The 13,184-nt window shown below is 49.6% G+C and overlaps 1 protein-coding gene across 1 annotated transcript in view; it reads right to left on the bottom strand.

The window, feature by feature from the left end:
* Positions 1 to 7,359, bottom strand: part of Rcan2 (regulator of calcineurin 2) — a 134,765-nt gene extending 127,406 nt beyond the window's left edge. Inside the window, exon 1 of the mRNA XM_048347670.1 lies at positions 7,310 to 7,359. The gene's annotated coding sequence lies outside the window, so the exon portion shown is untranslated. The remainder of the gene's footprint in view (positions 1 to 7,309) is intronic.
* Between the last annotated feature and the right edge of the window lie 5,825 nt (positions 7,360 to 13,184).

Below are 13,184 nucleotides of genomic sequence, written 5' to 3'. Positions count from 1 at the left end.
TTTCCTATTATTTTAGTTTTTCCTTTTTTATTTTTTTTTAAAGCATTAGAACCTATGGAATGAGGATGTGGGAAAAGTAGAAACAGGGGCCCGGGACACGTGCTGAACAGTCAGAGGGGAGATTAGATCATCAGCTGGGATCCTTGCATCCATCTGTGAAATCGTTTAGAGTGTTCAAGGTTGATGGAGAAGGATGGATGTCACGTGACCAGTTGCGATAGTCACCATATGATAGTCACAGATATATGGAAATAAAACCTGCATACTGCTTAGGTATCTGGTATTATTTATGGTAATTTTCTCTCCTGTAAGACATGCCCTTGAAATGCATCATAAAAAATACCTAGAGTTGTTTCGCATGAAAACACATCTGTATATCTATAACTGTGTCTACATGAAATAACCTCCTCATAGCACAGACCTTGAGATGTGAGTAAGACTAGAACAAGCAGGAGTGGGTGTTAGGATATTACAACAACTACTCTAAGACCAGACTCTAGACACAAGCTTTTAGGACAACTACAGTCATACTTAAGCTCTGAGGTTTCATAAAAATACAGCAGAGCGTGAAAGCAGCCGGGATGTGAGGAGACATCATGCTGGAAAAGTCTATGATTGGAGATCCCCAGGGTAGTTCCATGAATAGTGACGTGTTCAAGCCCAGGTGGCTTCCAGGCTGCCCAGTCCATCAACTGAGCACCAAGGACCAGAGAATCACCAAGGTAAAACCAGCAGCCTGTTTCCACTGTGGACTGGCCCTGGTCCTGTGTAATCTAAGAGTTCACTAGTGCATCACTGAGGCCACATACTGAGGCACTGCATACTTCTCAGTAGCCCCTGTGCCATGGTGATCATCTGACCCATCTTCACAGTCAGAAGGAAGTGGAGGTGGGCATGGATCAAGGTCCCGTGCATGGAGAAGAACGCAGGGACCATGGGTCAGGTTTAGTCCCTCCCCGGCCCCCCTCCTGAGGCTGACCTTCCCAAGTCGGCCTGCACCCACGTGGGGGCTGGAAACACTTCTCAACCTTCCAGAACAACAGCTCTCCTGGTGTGGTTGTAAAGATCTCCCCCTGAAACAAAACCAATGCCCGGGGCCCAAGGCAGGAATTCCTGTGGCGTCTTGGTGGGCTGCGGCCCGCAGGTCGGAAGGCAAGCCTGGGAAATGTGACCGAGCAAACATTTCCATTCAGAGCCTCCCAGCAATGTCACCTTGTCAAAATGTGAAGTTTAATGCTAAACAACAGCTGTGTAGAAACCGAGGAAGAAGAAAATACAGGAGAACAAACAAACACGTGCATGGCATGACAATCACCAAACGCCTTTCTTCACCAAAGTCTAATCTTTCGTTTTCATAAATGTTGTTGTTATGTATAAATGATGAAATGAGTATCATCAATGCCTACAGGAGGAAGCAAAGATCATATTCTGAATCAGTGGAGGGGGGGGGTTGCATTTCCTTTGTCAAGGTTACAAGTTTTTGTGCTTGAGAAAATAAAATTATAGTTTGACCTACCTACTAATTTTTTTTTTTTTTTGTCAGTTGTGGGACTTGACCTCTGGGCTTGCACACGCTGCCCCTGAGCTCTTCAGGTCAAGGCTAGCTCTCTACCACTTCCGGTTTTCTGGTGGTTAATTGGAGATAAGAGTTTCACAGCATTTCCTGCCGAGGTTAGCTTTGAACCACCATCCTCAGATCCCAGCCTCCTGAGTAGCTAAGATAACAGGTGTGAGCCACTGGTACCCGGCTCTACCCACTAATTTATATGCGTATACAGTTCTCTGTTTCAAATCTTATATGCTGAAGAGACCTCTAATTAAATGAATAATGCCTCTTTTTTTGGAGGTATGAGCGTTTGAACTCAGCACTTTCCGCTTGCTCGGCAGGTGTTCTACCAAGGCCGGCCCATATCCTTGCCCCTTTTGTTCTGCTTATTTTTGAGATAGGGTCCTGATCTTTGTCTGTACTAATGTGAACGGCAGCCCACCTATTTGTGCTTCCTGATATAGCTAGATACCCCACCATACCAAACTACCACTTGAAACAGGGTCTTTGTGAACTTTTCTTTTCCCCTCAGTCTGGCCTTGAACCTCAATCTTCCTATCTTCTGAGTAGCTAAGATGAGAGAGAAGCAGGAACTGCCATGCCCGCCCGGCTTCACATGAAGAATTTCTTTCTGGGCAAATCATTAAAACGCCAAAGAAAAATATAAATTGGACATCGATTTCTCCTGGCCCAATAGGATGACTGGGCTTTTAACTTCAATAGTTACAGAAATCAGAATGACAAGCAAGTGTTTCTTCTCTATGCACTGGACCTCCCTTCTCCCACAGAGCCGGTTCTCTGCCAAACCCCAATATGACTGGTGTCTTGGGAAGTCCCCACTGTGCCCATCATCGTGCACAGCTATCAAGAGGACCACATTCTCGGCGCCCGCTCACAAACTGCTAGCACCTCACCTTCGCACCTCTCTAAGGTGGAGAGCTCAAGTCCTAGTTTCTGAATTCTGCAGAGAACTGTAACTCAAGAGACCCAGTAAGTCTGTAAGTGGTGACAGTGCTCACATACACCCCCTGAAGTTGTTGTAAGGATTAAATGAGATACTGCAAACGGCTTGCTGAGCACTGTGTCTGCAACTGGGACAGCACTGGGCGAATGCCAGCTCCTATGACCAGAAGGTCAACGGGAAGCTCAAGGTGACGGAGCCGGGGGGGGGGGGGGGGGGGGCGGGGTGGTAAGAACACCAGGACTGGAATCCTGGCCCCTTCGTGCCACGCGCATGCTTTTCTTACTGTTCCCAGTACCATCAGAAAAGCACCAACGCGTGGCCCAGGATCTCAAAATACTTACAATATTTTACAGTGGCCACACCTCCGTCCTGCCAAAGAAGAAAACACGTAGAAGGGAAGGGGTAGGTTGGGAGGGGTGGGTGAGAATGTTGAAAGTGATAACACCGACCAAAATGCATTACATTCATAAGGCAACTCCCTTGTACAATTAGTAAAGGACAGTACAAAAGAAGAAAACACTTATTCCCACAAAGAACTAAGGCAACAGTAATAAACTCATACCTAGTTGAAAAATTATGCAATTCATTGGTCCAGCAATGACCACCGTCAGTCTTTTTGTGGCTACATCCCCCAAACTTAGCAACCCTGCTCTATTGGCTCTTTCAAATTAAGTGAACAATGGTGAGATCAGGTATGAAAACATAGTTCTTTCTTTCCCACTATAGAAAATAACTTCGCAGACATTCAGAACTGCAGGAAATCAGAGGTATTTTGGGAAGCATTTCTTCAACCTCTAGTAAGTGCCATCAGCAGTCATAGGATTTATTAGGTTTCAAAGACATTCAGTTAACTAATCCAGTCATAGCTTACAAACATGACACCTAGCACTTGGTAACGTAAGGGAAAAGATCCAAGGGCAGTACTTTACAGTCAGAAGCAGAAAGCTCTTCAGGAAGGTCAAACTGAACACACACACACACACACACACACACACACACACACACACACACCTAGGCGCACAGAGAAGGGAAGTTATTATTCCTTCCCATATACTGTGCCATAATAAAAGAACCCAGGGTCATCAGCCCTAGGCAATTCTATTGCTCACCGGAAAGGGAGAATTAAAAACATTATAGGGAATAATACTAGAGCTTCTTTACCTCTATGAAGAGAATTTAGGATGAGTACTTGAGAGATCTGTGTTTTGAAAGGTATTTAATGTACCACATATTTTCATATTTCCAATGTATACTTCTCTCTACGAGCAATGATACTCAATGAAAAGTCAGGCCTTATCACACACTGAAGTAGGGAAGGCTGATGATTTCAGATACATGCTTCCCTCCCTTTCTACACATCTGCCGACCTGGGGTTAATCCCCATTTCCTGTTTACCATTGACGAAGCCAACATTTCTGTGGTACCTGCTTTACAGAGCTATCTTTTTAGATGATGTTGTACCGCAACCACTTTACAGCATGTGTATTGATCACCCCAGGTTTTTCAAAGATGAGGAAATGATCAAACGAGAAAGAATGTGACTGGCGAGGATGGAGATTTCTCCCTCTTATGGCTACCCAGGGTTCTTCCCCGAACCCTACCGGCATCCCCTTAGCTCTGCATTGTGGACTAATTCACATCAAGTCATTAAGAACAAACCACCAGTTTAGAGTTATTGTTCATCAAGGTATGTCTGTCCCAGAAGTCATCAGGAAAGGCACCACCAAAACCCAAATCAGTGGCTCTAGTAATAGAATTTGAGAAAGGATGTAAGGACCTTAGTATCCAGACAATCCTTGAAGAACACCTAGCCAATGTCCCCCACTGTTTTACAGGTTTTAAACAACATCAGCCCGAGAGAGGGTGCGGACATGCCGTTGTTCCATCCCATGTCAAATATAGAGCTTGAAAACAAGCACTCCGGAACCTAGCTTGAATCCCCTTGTATAGCACAACCCACAAATTCAGAACCTGGCTTTCCATGCTGGGGTATCTCTTGCTAATTGTGTGGCCCATCCTCTCTCTACCTTGGCTTTCTTTCTTTGGCTACCTTCTGAAAATAGTATCATAAATTCAGTAGCCACATCACATGACCCACATGCAATTCTAACTTCTTTGAGGTCAGAGTAAAGCAAGCACTGAATGAATGGCAGAGGAAGATGAGGACAAGGAGGAGGATTTTATGATCACCAGCCAGTGCTCGCATAACGGAGAGAAGACTTCTGCTTTGGGATACAAAGCGCAACACCATCCCCTTTTTGCAAGGGCGATGCTTGACAGCCGCAGGAAAGCACAGGAGTCAGGAGAGCAAAAGGTTAGCACAGACATTACCTTTGAAAATAAAAATGCCTCCCGGGCATCCACCTTTGGAGGTTCAGAATACAGTGCCACCGCCTTTCTCCAACCTGATTTTGCCAGTTATTCATGACCTCAGTCAAAAGCTGGACCGTCCATGGAAACACGGAAACTCCTGCATACCAAAGCCCCCGCGGTGAGCTGGGGCCCTCAGCCACCCCTCCGCAGGGGCTCTCGGGAGCTAGCCACCTGCTTCACGGGTGCTTCGTGTCATGGGGTTTATTTGGGTGGGAGGGGGGCTGTCTTGGATCACTCCGAAAGACTGAAATCGGAGCTCATTCTTCTTTGCCTTGTCACCACCTCCCAAATCACTTTGGGCAAATATCAATTAGCTCGCCCCACCCACGGTCGGCTGCATAATCCCTCCTGTTTACAGCATAGCACGTTCCCAACCCAGACGTACAGTAACCTCAGACTTCTCTGCCAGCCCCTCACCCCGAAGCGTCTAGGTGTTCTTTCAATGTGACCTTTGCCCTACATGTGCGTGCCATTTGTTCCCATGCAGAATGACCAGTGTCCTCTCTGGAGAATGCTAACCACATATTGGGATCCAGACCAAATGTATCCTCTTCTGCACATCTTCCAGCGCCCTCCGCCCTTGGCTCCTGCTGCATGCCTTTTTATCTGCATTAAGCACTCCCCATGCTGAATCACTACCACTTATGCTTCTTCTCCTTCTTTCCTGCTAGGTCAATTGTGGGGGAGGGGGGGTGGGCACAGTTCTCATTCTTTGAGCACTTGGCATGGGGCCTGCCCAGCACACAGTAGGCTTGCTAGTGAATCAGTTGGGTGGAGGATGACATAAAGAATGAAAGGAATGCATAACAAGACCCTGGTTGTACAGCTCCAGCAAGGGAATGCTAGTGTCTGTAATATGTGTGACTATCAGAAAATGATTATGCAAGAGGTTTCATGTGGTGTTTTTTTTTTTCTTTTTTTAAAGAGGGTGATGAGAACCTGCAAATGAGAATGCTTTTAAGTTCCCACTTAGGGCTGCTAAACACTCACTGGTGAAGTTGGGGGGGGGGGGGAGAGAGAGAGAGAGAGAGAGAGAGAGAGAGAGAGAGAGAGAGAGAGAGAGAGAGAGAGAGAGAGAGAGAGAGAGACCAAAGATTGCTAAGTCTTAGGCAGCTTCTGCAGGACCTGCACACACTCTTGGGTGTTCAAAGCTCCTGAAACTCGGTGGCTTTTGTTGAGGATAATTCTGTTCCCAAATCCTATTTCAGGCACTCGGGTAGTAGGTGCTCAATAAATGCTGATCTGATTTGCAGTGGATTCTGGACAGGGAAGCGCATCTCACATTTTAGACTAATTGAGCTGAATGACTGATCATACTTAATAGAATAGCTCTAGGGCTAAAGGAAATCGATGCGTCCAGCAAAAGGCTGCCAAGTACTCGCCAGGCCTCGGCCCGCCCTCCCTGGGGGCCTGCTTCTGGGTCCTCCCCAGCTTCGGGGTACATCCATCATCTTTGTACCCTCCCCCCCAATGTAGGTTGGGGGCTGGCTAGCGACTGTTACCCTTGCCCTGTCTCTTGCACTTGGGGGAATGAAGGCCACGGAGGTGCAGACCGCAGGGCTGCCTGGTGACCATGTCTGGTGAAGGTCTGCGCGCTGGTTAGAAGGCGGAGGGGGAGGTGGAGAGGCGGCGGGCTGTCCCAGCCTCTTCCCTCCGCCGGTGGCACATTATGCATTAGCGAAGGCAGCCGGGAAACTTTTTATTGTTCTTCATAAACCCAAATCAACCCCGAAGCTTTGGAGGCGGACGAGTAGCGTCCCCAAAGGCCCCACCTCAGACGGGAACACAGGAAGGGGTGCGCAGTGGAGCCTTCGTCCACTGGGGGGTACGAGAAACAAACGCCTTGGAGAACAATCACGAACTCAGATGTCCAACCCAGGCACCCCTAAGTCTGGGGGGGGGGCCGGTGGCCGGGGCTCAGGCGGCTGAGACCCCCGTCCCCCCCCCCCCCCCACCATGACTCTGGGGACACCGCGCCCCCCGAGCGGCCCGAGCCGGCTGGCGGGCTCCTCCTGTCCATTCCACTTTCCGAACTCGCGGTTATTTTTAGATGACCCGAGCCGTGGACTTGGCGGCCCGGTGTCCCGCGTCCCCCCACCCGCGAGCCCTGAGCGCCAGTCTTGGGGGGCGGGGGTAGCAGGCGCCCCCTCCTCCGTGCCGGCACCTGCTGCCGCTCCCGGAAACCCCAATCTTTGAGCCATTTGGGAAAGGGGCAGGTGAGCCCCAGACCAGCACTTCCTATGGGGGGGCCCTCCGGGGGGACCCCAGAACCCACGGCCGCTCAGCGAACCGACCACGGACCCCCCACCCCGTCCCCGCAGCCCCCACCCAGCACTACCCCCCCCCCCGCCCCGCCGCGTTCGCCTCCCCCACACCGCGGTCCCTCAGCCCCGGGGCGCAGCGGGGCGCGCGGTTACATAACCGACCTGCGGGTCCGCCGGGAGCTGAGCCGCCGGAGGACGGCGGGGACCGGGCGGAGGGGGGCGGAGCGGCCCGGCTCACCTGCCCGGGGGCGCGGGGCGGGCGCGGGGCGGCGCGGGGCGGGCGCGGGGCGGGCGGCCCAGGGCTGGGTGCGCCCCGCCGCGGCCCCGCTCGCCGGCTGGCGGACGTCCGCGCTCCTTCGCTCCGCGGTCCGAGCCGCTGCCTGCAGCTCCCGCCACCCCGGCTGGCCCAGCGCGGGGACAAAGCGGCTCCGGGGAGGGGCCGGGCCGGGCTCCGCGAACCCACGGCGACGGGCGCGCCCCCGGCTCCGGCTCATCCGGCCAACCTCCAATCAGACCCGGGAAACCGGGCGCCCGGCCGGGCCTCGGCCCACCTCCTCCCCTCCCCGCCCCTCCCCACCCCTCCCCCGACCCGGCCCCCCACCGGCTCCACCTCCGGGAATCCCACCCTGTCCTCAACCACACCCCTGGGTGTCAGCCCAGAGCCGGGGACCAGGCGCACCCCCCCCACCTCAGGTGTCAGCCCAGAGCTGGGGACCCACTGGGGACCAGGCACCCCCCCCAGGTGTCAGCCCAGACCTAGGGACCCCAGGTCCTACCTCCACCCCTCCGCTGCCAGCCCAGGGCTGGGGACCTCCAGGTCGTGGCCCCACGCCTCCAGATGTCAGCCGGGACCCTCTGGGGACCCCCTTGGGGACCGGGTGCACTGGCCGGTTCGCAGAAATCACGGTCTCCTCCGGAGAGATTTCGGGGTTCAATCCCGGTGGGCGCCTTCTTGGGGCTGATCCTGAAGCCAGGCGGGCGGAGTGGAAGAGCCGGGCAGAGAAGCAAATCTTGGGTAGGGGAACCGGGGAGACCGGGTGAGCGAGGCCCGTCCCCGCCCCCTGCTCCGGCGGGGGGGGGGGGGGGAGTGTTAGGGGGGCGGGGGGGCTCACATTGCTTTCTGGGCTAGGGGGGCGCTGGCGCCCTCTGCCTGGAGCCCTGCGCCGGGTTCTGCCCAAGCTGCTCCATGTGCCCGGCTCTGGCTCCTGGGCGGCTTTGGGAGGCTGGGTGCCCGCAGTGGGGACGCGTGGGGAAGCGCGTCCGGGGCGCCCAGGGTGTGGCTGGGGCGGGAGCGGGCGGCAGGTGCCCCATCTGTTGCCACAAACCTTCCTTGTCAAGTAAAGCAATGCGGAGGGCGGAGGAGGCCTGGGCTGATGGGCAGCACACGAGAGGACAGGCAAGGAGATCCACGGCCACCCGAGCTGAGCTCCCGCCATCCCTTTGCTGCACACCCAGGCCTTTCCTGGTGGCTGACATGTTAATATCCAAATTGCACCGGAACACCGACCTGAAGCACTAAACTCACAGTTGTTCCTGGCTCGCTCCGAGGACATGAGTGTACACACACAACATGCGCACACGCGCGGGCCTTGGCTCTAATTAATTTGCATTATTTCAAAGTTGAAAATGATCTTAATGATGCTAAGTGAAATGAACTCCATTTTATGGAAATGATTGTTATATCACAGTTGTAACTACTTTCAACATCCCATGTGTATCTGTAGTTTATACTGTTGATGGTGTTCTTGTATCACCTTCTTGGAAGGTATCTACACTATCTCTGTAATCTTATCTGAGTATATTGGAAACCGTGTATACTGGTATTAGAATTAGGAAATTGAGAGGGAATACCAAAATTGAGAGACAAAGGGTAAATTAAGAGAAACAACAACAAAAGCAATACTTGCAAAACTGTATGGTGTAATCGAACTGAACACCTGGGGGGGGGGGAAGGGGGAGGGGGGAGGGGGGGTAGGAGGGACAAGGTAACAAACAGTACAAGAAATGTATCCAATGCCTAACGTATGAAACTGTAACCTCTCTGTACATCAGTTTTATAGTAAAAAATAAAAAAAATGATCTTAAATTTCCTGTCGATGTATAAGTCCCTAAGTATTCGTTGATTACCATTGGGGATAGAATTGTTTAAAAGAACTCTTTCCCTGTAAGTTTCCCTCATTGGTTCTAGTTCATTTCTGTGTGTGTGTGTGTGTGTGTGTGTGTGTGTGTGTGTGCACACTCGCACGTGCATGCATGAGCATGTGTGCCAGTACTGGGACTTGAATTCAAGGCCCGAGTGCTGAAACTTAGCTTTTTAAATCAAGAATGGTGCTCTACCACTTGAGCGGGCGCAGCTTCGCTTCTGGCTCTTTCGTGGTTAATGGAGATGAGTCTCATGTACTTTCCTGGGCAGACTGGTTTTGAACTGTGACCCTTAGATCTCAGCCTCCTGAGTAGCTCTGATTACGGGGGTCGGGCTCCTCCAGCTCACGTTTTGAAGAAGTGGGCCTAGAAACCAAGTTGTGTTCCTCAACCCTGTGCCTCCCACTGTATGGAGACAGCAATCCTGTCTAGCTCACCCCAGTCTCCTCTCCCCATCCCGTTAAATGAAATCTCAGTAGTTTCTAGGAGCTTCACCAACGTGAACACTTTCTCGCCTGAATAGAGTCTGGCTTTTGTAAACCTATATTTGCACAAAACATTATTTGGGGGTTATAGAAGTGATGTATTCATTGTGGAAGTTCTGAAAGCTTGGGAAAATCCAGTTTAACAAGAGGCTGGAACAAGATAACACACATAAAATGGCTGGCACATATACACTTTGATGTTTGCTTGTGCTAGTTGTTACAAACGTGAATATGGCCATTTTCCTGCCACTCCTATACAGGTATTTTTCCTTTTCTGATACTTCCTGTAAATTCTCACAGCCATTTGTTCCACCATTTGCTGCTAAGACAAATTCTAGGTTTGTCAGCTGAGTAAAACATGAAGGATAATAAATGAGAGAGAGAGAGAGAGAGAAAGGGAGGAGGAGGAGGAGGAGGAGGAGGAGGAGGAGGAGGAGGAGGAGGAGGAGGAGGAAGAGAGAAAACATGAAAAAGACAATACAGAGACTCATCTGGCTTACCTTGAAAGGAACAAAGTAGTTTTATACCCAGAAAAAATGGTAAAGGCCAGAGGAAAGGAGTTCCTGGAGTTGATAGTGGAGTGGGGTTTGGGAAAGAGGGCTGAGGCTAATGCCCACTAAGGCTAAGCATGATGGTGAACACAAATGAAAAGATTTGCTTGGTAACACGTATCAAGCACATACTAGGCTATGGTCCATGCAAAGCACTTTGTACATATAAATTCACCGAACCTTCAAGGCAAGCCCATTAGGTAGGTCCTATGATCCACTTTCTAGTACTTCGAGACTCAATTGCTACTCTGTTCTGTAGTTTTGACACCCTGACCTTCATGTATGTTACATGTTTGTATAATGGCCTCTACAGAATTTATTGTAAACAAATTGATTGAATGTCACAGATAGTATGGGTAATTCTTTGAGTGTGTTAAAATGAATCTTATCTATAATCTAAGAGAGATGAGGAAAAACAAAAGCTGGCTTTTGTTTATTTTTTTTTAAGTCCCATTATTGGTTATGTCATAAAATCTTAAGGAACCAGATGGCTTAGAATTATATAAAAAATGATTTCTTTGGCTAAGAGGGAAAAAGGACACAAGCTCAAGTCAACAGAAAGACAGCTGAATTGCACTTTGTTTTGTCTGTTGTGTCTTGTGTTGTGGTTGTCTAGAGTGGACATAGGAATATCAGGATTTTCTGTCGTTCATAATCTAGAAAAGTAGATGATAGAAGAGATGGAGTGTTCTAAATCTCCAAATGTTTCCGCATAGTTTCTACAGTGATAAATGAAAGCAAGATGCATTTGCAGGAAGCACTTGGAGACTGATAGTAGAACATGTAGCAGCCAACAAGTAATCCCAGAGATGCAAAGGCACCGGCCATGTGATGCAGAGATGCGGGTCACATGATGCAGAGAGACACGGGTCCGTGGAGAGGAAGACCCACCACTGGAGTCTACATGCCATGACTGAGCCCGTGACACCCACTAGAGATACCCGTGTGTGGGGGTTGATTTTCAAAGGATCCCCAATCTCTTGGGACCATCGACATTTTCCAGATGTGGATCCAGATGTCTCAGGGTTTGACAAAGTGACAGAGACTCCGAGAAATGGATTCACACTGGCAATGGCTCCGCATCGGTTCTCCACTTAAGTGTTCAGGTAACGTCTCCACTTGGCCTGAGCGAGACTCTTCCCAGACAGGTCCCCATCCATTCCTATCTGTCCTCCAGTTGCTCTTGGTTGCTAGCCTACGACTCTGCGTTCAGGCGTCCTCACCAGGCACAGGAAAGTGAGTTCTTGGTTCCATTCTGTATCTGTGACTCGGAAATCTCGGCTGGAACCTTAGAAACCCAGGAGAATTCTGAGGCATGCCGGAGCTTGCAGCCAAAGAAAATCCTCAGCTTGTCCCCCATTTAACAGATGAGAAAACTGAGGCCTAAAAAGGTTAACCAATTTGGCAGAGGCCCTCAGCTGCTAAGGGGCAGCCTTGGACTTTGATGGATATGGTGGTTAATACTACTCTACCGCTTATCTCTCTGCTGCTTCTTTGAAGACTGTAGTCAGTCCAATGCCATAAATCTTGCCAGGCAAGACACAGGTTATCTTTCTACTACTTTCTTCTCAGATGGTGCACACATGTGTCTTACCTTTCTGCATCCCCCTCCCCATTTCTAGTGCCCATATAACAATGAACAAACGCTGCTTCATGATAAAAGAACAAATGATTGACTGCATTGACCAGTCAGTAAGTGTCTAGAATCAGGACTAACTCAACCAGGATTTTCTGGAGAGTTTAAAAAAAAAAAAACACTACAGAGTTACAGAATCTTATACTTCTAATTTAATCACAGGGTATTTTGAAAAGTTAAATCAGGAGTAAGCTCATGGCTTGGCCAAAAAAAAAATGGTGTCCAACTTGATAGTTTCTCTCCACATAGAACGTCTGCCTTAACACCTGCCTGATAAAGTTGAGGGCATCCTTGAGGGGAAAAAAGATCTCTTCTCATCCTTAAAACAAAGCTTAATTATCATTAAGTAGTCAGCCAAAGGAGTTTCCATTCCATCTCTTTGTTTCTTTCTATCCTTTAATCCTCTCCATAGACAACCCTTCCCAGAAGAAAGCCGGAATGTCCATCAGACTTCAGGCACACTGTGGAATGTTTTTGAATCAGATCGATATATGAAAGGCCTGCAGTTGGTCCCAGCAAGCTGTCCATGGAAAGTATTTTCCTCCCAGAACAGGCAGTCCCCAGCATGGAAGTGGGTCATAGTCCAAAAATGCATTTGTAAGTTGAGTTGTTTGCAGCTCAGAAAACACTTTCCCACAGAAGTAATATTAGAAAAGAGGATTCTATTTCTTTGCCAAAACACCAAACCTGATTTAGAACACTCTGAAATAGCCTTTCAGATGGGCTCCATGGGCATTCATGAGAAATGTGACAACAACCCATCCAACCAGGGGTTATGGGAGCACCATGAGGTCTCAGTGGGGCTGGGCTGAGCCCTCCTCCCTCCCTCTACCCTCCCTCCACGCATGTCAAGAGTTCCCAATAGGCCAGGCGTTGGGGGTCTCCTCACATCAAGTAATACTTTCAAGTAATCCTTTTAATTAATAGGTGCAAGAGACTCCAATATGTTCACCAGTACTCTTGTTCTATTTCATGCGTTGCTAATCTACAACCTGTACCATTACTTTAAGGACCACTAAATAGGTCACAGCAGACAATATTCTGGCCCTGGACATAAATATTGCTTTCAGACAAAAAGTAGGACACTAGATTGATGAGTGAGTGTTGCATCCATCTTCTCTCCAGGTCGTGAAGGGGTTGGGCATTGCTCATTGCATGCATAATAAATGCATATATGGGCATTGTGATGAGCTCTCTTTGCAAACCGCTATCCTCTACCTTTT

The sequence above is a fragment of the Perognathus longimembris genome, chromosome 6, assembly GCF_023159225.1.
Source record: "Perognathus longimembris pacificus isolate PPM17 chromosome 6, ASM2315922v1, whole genome shotgun sequence".
Classification (NCBI taxonomy): Eukaryota; Metazoa; Chordata; class Mammalia; order Rodentia; family Heteromyidae; genus Perognathus; species Perognathus longimembris.
The sequence above is the reverse complement of the archived record's forward strand: the minus strand, read 5'-3'. Positions and strand labels throughout refer to the sequence as shown.